Consider the following 8,167-nt stretch of genomic DNA (forward strand, 5'->3'; position numbering starts at 1 on the left):
CCTGGGCTAGGAAGATCCACTGGAGAAGGAAATAACTGCCCACTCCAGTATTCTTGCTGGAGAAATCCATGGACAGAGGAGCCTTGCGGGCTACACTCCATGGGACTGCAAAGAGGTGGACCCTATGCGCGCACACACAATTAAAAAGGGAGCTAGCCTAAAATTGCCAGATACAGATAATATCAATTCCTTTCTTCTCCCTACCTTTAACTAGAGATAATGGGGATCAGGCGATTTGATCAACCTGCCTTGGGAAATTGATGGAGGAAAAAAAGCATGTGTGGGACTGCCCTGTGAGGTAAAGCCCCCTTGCTGGAGGAGAGTTGAGGTGTGTGGTCTGATCCTTTATAGAGTTTGTGATTCAAGGACTGAAAAGAACTACTGTAAGGGGAGATTTGATTCAGAATTGGTGGAGGTGGAGGTGGGGTGAGTGGTCACATTCTGAAGGTTGAACTAGCAGATGTGAAATGGGAAGTGAAAGAAAGTGAGGGGTTAATCATGATTATCAGCTTTTTGTCAAGAAAAACTCTAAGGAGTCTATGGAGCTATGAAGTGAGGCAGATTGCAGCAGAGAAAGATCCCTTCTCTTGAGTTGATGGCACACTTGAATATGACGCTCACGTTCCAGGCAGAAGATTTGGGAGCCTCAACAAATTGGCATCTAAACAGGAAACCAAACTGCATGAATTGCTTATACAACAAGATGAAGTCATTTTCATTTTCTATTTACTTACATTGTAATACTATAAGAATTTCTAAGGGTGTTATTCATTTCAAAATTTTTCATTTCAAGAAAAACAATATTCTAACAGGCATATTCATGAATAGTATTACCAGAATGAGAGGAAAGTAAAAATAAAACGATATTATTTGAATAATATTTTGTTAATTTTATGCAAGCAAACTTTCTCTAGATGCCTTGGACTATTAACTTCTTCTCTTCTCATTTTCTTTGCCCTTATATTTATAACATGAACCACTGATGGGATTGAGTTTGTTGTTGTTTAGTTGCTAAGTCGTGTCCGACTCTTTGCGAGCCCATGGACTGTAGCCCACCAGGCCTTTCTGTTCATGGGATATCCCAGGCAAGAATACTGGGGTGGGTTGTCTTTTTCTTCTCCAGGGGATCATCCCAACCCAGGGATCAAACCCTCATCTCCTGAATTGGCAGGTGGTTTCTTTTCCTCTGAGTCGCCAGGGAAGCCCTGAGAATGAGTTCAGTGAGTAGTTAATTGGAATCGGAAGTCACAGGAAAAAATACCAAGAGAAAATAAGATTTATAGGTATGTACACCATTGTTTCTAGATTATTTCACTTGTTAGTCAATACATTGTAATTACAAGCTATACAAATAACTAAAGTAATTTAGATTCAAAGATGTTTTCGAGTCTTGTCTTAGTTTACTAGGACTGCCATCACAAAATACCACAGACCAGGTTGTTTAAAAGACCGAACACTGTTCTCTCATATTCTGGAGGCTGGGATTTACGGTCGAGTTGGATTTTCTTGAGCAGTCCATCGTTGGCTTTGAGATGACTACCTTCTCCTTGGGTTCTCTCTTGGCTTTCTCTCTGTGTGGATACAGAATTAAGACTGCAACAGAAAAGTGTAGGATGGTAATATTAAGTTCAGAACACTCACAGGGCTATTAAACAATAAAACTGGGATTTTCCTTTTCCCAGACTCCACAATGCAAGCTGTGCTTGTGTAGTGTTTGACATCAGACTGAGGCCTGAGACTAGAGATAGAAGTAGGAGCATACAGTGGGAAGGGAGCAGGGGTCACTTGAAGAGTCTTATGTAATGGAGATACATAAATGCTGATACTGAAATTATTGCTTACTTTGCTTTGAGTCAAATTACCTGTAGGCATTTTAAAGTGTGTTTATTTTTTGAGTTAATATGTAACTTTTATTGAAGTATAGTTGATTTGCAGTGCTGTGTTAATTTCAGGTATACAGCAAAGTGATTCAGTTTTACATACACATATATATATATCTTCATGCGTATCTGTGGGCTTCCCTGGGCTTTCCTTCTGAAGTAAAGAATCCGCCTGCCAATGCAGAAGATGAGGATTCAAGTCCTGGGTGGGGAAGGTGCCCTGGAGAAAGAAATGGTAATCACTGATAACCACTAGTTTGGTCTCTCTATCTATGAGTCTGCTTCTTTTTTGTTATATTCACTAGTTTGTTGTGTTACTGATACTCCACATATAAGGGATATCATTCAGTATCTGTCTTTCTCTGATTTATTTCACTGAGCATAAAACCTTCCAAATCTATCCATGTTGCTACGAATGGCATATTTTAATTTTTATAGATGAGTAGTATTCTGTTGTATGTGTGTGTATACACACACACACACACACAACATCTTCTTTATCCATTCATTGGCTGCTGGATACTTAGGTTATTTTCATATCTTGACAACTATAAATAATACTGCTTTGAACAGTGGGCTTCATGTACTTTTTTGAAATAGTGGTTTTGGTTTTCTCCAAATATATGCTCAGGAGTAGAACTGCTGGATCATATGGTAGCTCTATTTTTATTTTGTTGAGGAACCTTTATACTGTTTTCTGTAGTGTCTGTTGCAATTTACATACCCACCAACAGTGTGGGAGGGTTCGCTTTTCTCAGTATCCTCACCAACATTTGCTTTGTGTATACCTGATTGTTTATTTTTTTAATCTGCATTTCCCTGATGATTAATGATGCTGAGCATCTTTTCATGTGTTGCTATTGAGTATTTTTAAACTGATATGTACAGGTATAAATCTTAACACCTATGCAGTTTCTTTTAGATGTGGGTCTAGGCCCTTTCCTTTAACAAGAGTTGATACAGAGTGATGAGGGCTTATGTACCACTGACAGTTGTCCTGGAAATAACACTGTGTAATGTCCACAGTTAAGCCTGCAAAGGCCATGAGCCATTCAGGTCAATCTCCTGTTGGAGCCTTCCACCACCCACAATGAGCTCTGTGGTTCTGCCTTCTAGGAGGAAGCCCAGGCCTCGTGGGGAGGCTTCCTGAAGCTCCGCCAGCAAACCCAGCTTCAGCTGCAGACGTGGCAGTGACGTCACCTCCAGAGGAGTCCAGCTTCTAGTGTTCATATCAACCCCAACTGGTGAGTCTCCTCTCCTGAGACCCCAACATCCTAGAGCAGAAACAGCCATCCCCAGTGCACCCTGTCTGAATTCCTCACCTTGGGGCCAAAGTAGGTGTCACATGCCATGACATGGGGGTTAGTTTATAAAAATATTTTATATTAAAAGCAGTGAGAAAAACACACTTGTGGAAAATTCACAGGTTACAACAGAACGTACGTTAAAATCTGTTTCCTAACTTCCCTATTTTGTAGCCTTCTAGATGCTTTCTCTGGAAGTAATGTCATTTTTTCCAGACTTATTAATGGAACTATCAGATAGTGCTGACACTCTGGCATGCATGTTTCTAACAGCTTTACTTACATTTAGTTATTTGCTCTTCGTTCACCATGAGTTCTCAGGTGGTGGCTGGAAGGGAGATCTGCTTCATTCTGATTTCCTTCCAAAACTGGGTGTCTGAACTGCTGTACTTCTTTTTGAATTATATTCTTCTAGTATATTTGAAAATACAGTCCCTAGGGATTTGCCTGGCAGTCAGTTCAGTTCAGTTCAGTTGGTCAGTCGTGTCCTTCTCTTTCCAACCCCATGAATCGCAGCACACCAGGCCTCCCTATCCATCACCATCTCCCCGAGTTCACTCAAACTCACATCCATCGAGTCGGTGATGCCATCCAGCCATCTCATCTTCTGTCATCCCCTTCTCCTCCTGCCCCCAATCCCTCCCAGCATCAGAGTCTTTTCTAGTGAGTCAACACTTCATATGAGGTGGCCAGACTACTGGAGTTTCAGCTTCAACATCAGTCCTTCCAAAGAACACCCAGGGCTGATCTCCTTCAGAATGGACTGGTTGGATCTCCTTGCAGTCCAAGGGACTCTCAAGAGTCTTCTCCAACACCACAGTTCCAGAAAAACATCTATTTCTGCTTTATTGACTATGCCAGAGCCTTTGACTGTGTGGATAACAATAAACTGTGGAAAATTCTGAAAGAGATGGGAATACCAGACCACCTGACCTGCTTCTTGAGAAACCTGTATGCAGGTCAGGAAGCTGGTGGTGCTTTAGCATCAGTCCTTCCAAATAACACCAAATACTGATCTCCTTTAGAATGGACTTGTTGGATCTCCTTGTAGTCCAAGGGACTCCTAAGAATCTTCTCCAACACCACAGTTCAAACGCATCAATTCTTCAGCACTCAGCTTTCTTCACAGTCCAACTTTCACATCCATACATGACCACTGGAAAAACCAGAGCCTTGACTAGATGCACATTTGTTGGCAAAGTAATGTCTCTGCTTTTGAATATGCTATCTAGGTTGGTCATAACTTTCCTTCCAGAAAATAAGCATCTTTGAATTTCATGGCTGCAATCACCATCTGCTGTAATCTGGAGCCCCCCAAAATAAAGTATGACACTGTTTTCACTATTTCCCCATTGATTTCCCATGAAATGATGGGACCAGATGCCATGATCTTCGTTTCTGAATGTTGAGCTTTAAGCCAACTTCACTCTCTTCTTTCACTTTAATCAAGAGGTTTTTTAGTTCCTCTTAATTTTCTGCCATAAAGGTGGTGTCATCTGTGTATCTGAGGTTATTGATATTTCTCCTGGCAATCTTGATTCCACCTTGTTCTTCTTCCAGCCCCACGTTTCTGATGATGTACCCTGCATATAAGATAAATAAGCAGGGTGACAATATACAGCCTTGATGTACTCCTTTTCCTATTTGGAACCAGTCTGTTGTTCCATGCCCAGTTCTACCTGTTGCTTCCTGACCTGCATACAGATTTCTCAAGAGGCAGGTCAAGTGGTCTGGCATTCCCATCTTTTTCAGAATTTTCCACAGTTTATTGTGACATACAGTCAAAGGCTTTGGCATAGTCAATAAAGCAGAAATAGATGTTTTTCTGGAACTCTCTTGCTTTTTCCATGATCAAGTGGATGTTGGCATTTTGATCTCTGGTTCCTCTGCGTTTTCTAAAAGCAGCTTGCACATCTGGAAATTCACAGTTCATGTATTGCTGAAGCCTGGCTTGGAGAATTTTGAGCATTACTTTACTAGCATGTGAGATGAGGGCAATTGTGCAGTAGTTTGAGCATTCTTTGGTATTACCTTTCTTTGGGATTGGAATGAAAACTAGCCTTTTCCAGTTCTGTGGCCACTGCTGAGTTTTCCAAGTTTGGTGGCATATTGAATGCAGCACTTTCACAGCATCATCTTTCAGGATTTGAAAGCGCTCCACTGGAATTCCATCACCTCCACTAGCTTTGTTCGTAGTGATGCTTTCGAAGGCCCACTTGACTTCACATTCCAGGATATCTGGCTCTAGATGAGTGATCACACCAACGTGATTATCTGGGTCATGAAGATCTTTTTTTTGTACAGTTCTTCTGTGTATTCTTGCCACCTCTTCTTAATATCTTCTGCTTCTGTTAGGTCCATACCATTTCTGTCCTTTATCGAGCCCATCTTTGCATGAAGTGTTCTCTTGGTATCTCTAATTTTCTTGAAGAAATCTCTAGTCTTTCCCATTCTGTTGTTTTCCTCTATTTCTTTGCATTGATCGCTGAGGAAGGCTTTGTTATCTCTTCTTGCTATTCTTTGGAACTCTGCATTCAGATGCTTATATCTTTCGGTTTCTCTTTTGCTTTTTGCTTCTCTTCTTTTCACAGCTATTTGTAAGCCCTCCACAGACAGCCATTTTGCTTTTTTGCATTTTTTTTTCCATGAGGATGGTCTTGATCCCTGTCTCCTGTACAATGTCACAAACCTCAGTCCATAGTTCATCAGGCACTCTATCTATCAGATCTAGTCCATTAAATCTATTTCTCACTTCCACTGTATACTCATAAGGGATTTGATTTAGGTTATACCTGAATGGTCTAGCGGTTTTCCCTACTTTCTTCAATTTAAATCTGGATTTGGCAATAAGGAGTTCATGATCTGAGCCACAGTCAGCTCCTGGTCTTGTTTTTGTTGACTGTATAGAGCTTCTCCATCTTTGGCTGCAAAGAATATAATCAATCTGACTTCAGTGTTGACCATCTGGTGATGTCCATGTGTAGAGTCTTCTCTTGTGTTGTTGGAAGAGGGTGTTTGCTATGACCAGTGCATTTTCTTGGCAAAACTCTATTAGCCTCTGCCCTTCTTCATTCCGTATTCCAAGGCCAAATTTGCCTGTTACTCCAGGTGTTTCTTGACTTCCTACTTTTGCATTCCAGTCCCCTATAATGAAAAAGACATCTTTTTTGGGTGTTACTTCTAAAAGGTCTTGTAGGTCTTCATAGAACTGTTCAACTTCAGCTTCTTCAGCGTTACTGGTTGGGTCATAGGCTTGGATTACCGTGATATTGAATGGTTTGCCTTGGAAACGAACAGATCATTCTGTCGTTTTTGAGACTGCATCCAAGTACTGCATTTCAGACTCTTTAGTTGACCATGATGGCTACTCCATTTCTTCTGAGGGATTTCTGCCCGCAGTAGTAGATATAATGGTCATCTGAGTTAAATTCACCCATTCCAGTCCATTTTAGTTCTCTGATTCCTAGAATGTTGATGTCCACTCTTGCCATCTCTTGTTTGACCACTTCCAATTTGCCTTGATTCATGGACCTGACATTCCAGGTTCCTAGGCAATATTTCTCTTTACAGCATCGGACCTTGCTTCTATCACCAGTCACATCCTCTGCTAGGTATTGTTTTTGCTTTGTCTCCATCCCTTCATTATTTTTGTAGTTATTTCTCCACTGATCTCCAGTAGCATATTGGGCCCCTACTGACCTGGGGAGTTCCTCTTTCAGTATTGCCTTTTCATACTGTTCATGGGGTTCTCAAGGCAAGAATACTGAAGTGGTTTGCCATATTCCCTTCTCCAGGGGACCACATTCTGTCAGACCTCTCCACCATGACCTGCCTGTTTGGGTTGCCCGGCTGGCATGGCTTAGTTTCACTGAGTTAAACAAGGCTGTGGTCCTAGTGTGATTAGATTGACTAGTTTGAATAGTGTAGTGATAGCTGAATATGGTAATACTGCAGCAATGGAGGAATGTTACCATGTGAAAGTTTTCCTGTGAAAGTTTTCCTAAAAATTAATTTAAAGTTAAAATAATTACCATCATTCCATCAATATTTGGAATTATTTACATTCTAAATGGCTTCCTCTTGATAAAAAACGAAGTTATTTTATACAATTAAATAATAAAAGTGTTTAGTACAGGCCAGATACTCATTGTTATTCATATATCTGATAATAATCTGAGCTTAATTATTGTAATGACTCTGTGAGGTACATCTTATCATTAAGGCTGCTGAGAAAAGTGAAAGTCGCTCATTCCTGTCCAACTCTTTGTGACCCCATGGATTAAAACCTCTGTACATTGGATTCACCAAAGAATACTGGACTGGATTGTCATTCCCTTCTCCAGGGGATCTTCTGGATGCAGGGTACAAGCCCAGGTCTCCTGCACTGCAGGTGGATTCTTTAGCAACTGATCTCCTTACTGTGGAAACCCATAAGGTTACTGAAGCACATGTTAAGTAGCTAACCTATGTCACCAAGGAGTAAAAGGTAGTGTTAGAATTTGAATCTAAGGAACCTGATTCTAGGATTAAAGTTTTCAGGTACTACACTATAGCTACACTACTAAATAAATAAATGCAAAAATAAGGTTTAAAGTAAGAAAGAATGAAAAATTTACTTCTTTTAAAAGGAGATACCACTACCCAATTATCAGAGTGGCTAAACTCCAATAAACAGAAAACCCCAAATATTGGTGAACATACAGAGCAACAGGAACTCAATTTATTAACTGCTATTGGAATGTAAAGTGGTACAAGCACTTTGTGAGTTTCTCATGAAGCTAAATATAGGTTACCTATCATGTAATACAGCAATCACACTCCTAGTTAATTATCCAAAGGCATTGAAAACATGAAAGCCTCCACACAGATGTTCAGAGCAACTTTATTCATTACTGCCAAAAATGGAAACTAATAAGTTGTCCTTCAATAAGTGAATAAACTGTGATGCATTCATACAATAGATTATTATTTGGCAAGTAAAAG

This window comes from Capra hircus, chromosome 16 (assembly GCF_001704415.2).
Source record: "Capra hircus breed San Clemente chromosome 16, ASM170441v1, whole genome shotgun sequence".
NCBI classification, from domain to species: Eukaryota; Metazoa; Chordata; class Mammalia; order Artiodactyla; family Bovidae; genus Capra; species Capra hircus.